Source organism: Corvus brachyrhynchos, unplaced genomic scaffold, assembly GCF_000691975.1.
Source record: "Corvus brachyrhynchos isolate BGI_N302 unplaced genomic scaffold, ASM69197v1 scaffold89, whole genome shotgun sequence".
In the NCBI taxonomy this organism is placed as follows: Eukaryota; Metazoa; Chordata; class Aves; order Passeriformes; family Corvidae; genus Corvus; species Corvus brachyrhynchos.
Window position 1 is genome coordinate 2,623,705 of NW_008246063.1, and position 513 is coordinate 2,624,217.

Sequence of the window (513 nt, forward strand, 5' to 3'; positions counted from 1 at the left end):
GGTCTGGGGGATCTGGATGGGTGTCAGGGGGGTCAGCTGGTGTTGATTGGTTGCTTAAATTCACCAGCAGGTGCAGATGTTGAGTGGCATATGGGAGCAAGGCCTTCCCTGCCATGTGCTTTTCCCTTCTGTGGGTGAAATGTGAGTTACCCCCTCTGGCTTTCCAGTGCCATTTCAGCTCTCCAGATGATATTTCAGTTTTAACTTTAAATACCACTTCGCTTTCTAATCTACGGTCTCCTGTGAAGATGAGGATGGTCAGGGATACTCATAGGGGATGTAGAAAGTGATGGTGCCTTCAGGGGCACCCTCACCAGGCAGGGGCTTCCTTGGGGAGGAGGACACTCTCACCACCGCGTTTCCCTTTCCCTCCCCTGCAGCCTTGCTCTCCGCTGGGATTTATGGAGGTGCTGAGGAGCAGCTGTGAGCCCCGCAGCCCCCGGCAGCCCGCCCTGTGAAGCAGCCTCCGGCCGCCTCTCCTCGTCTCGCCCAGCACCCTGACCCTCCCGCTCA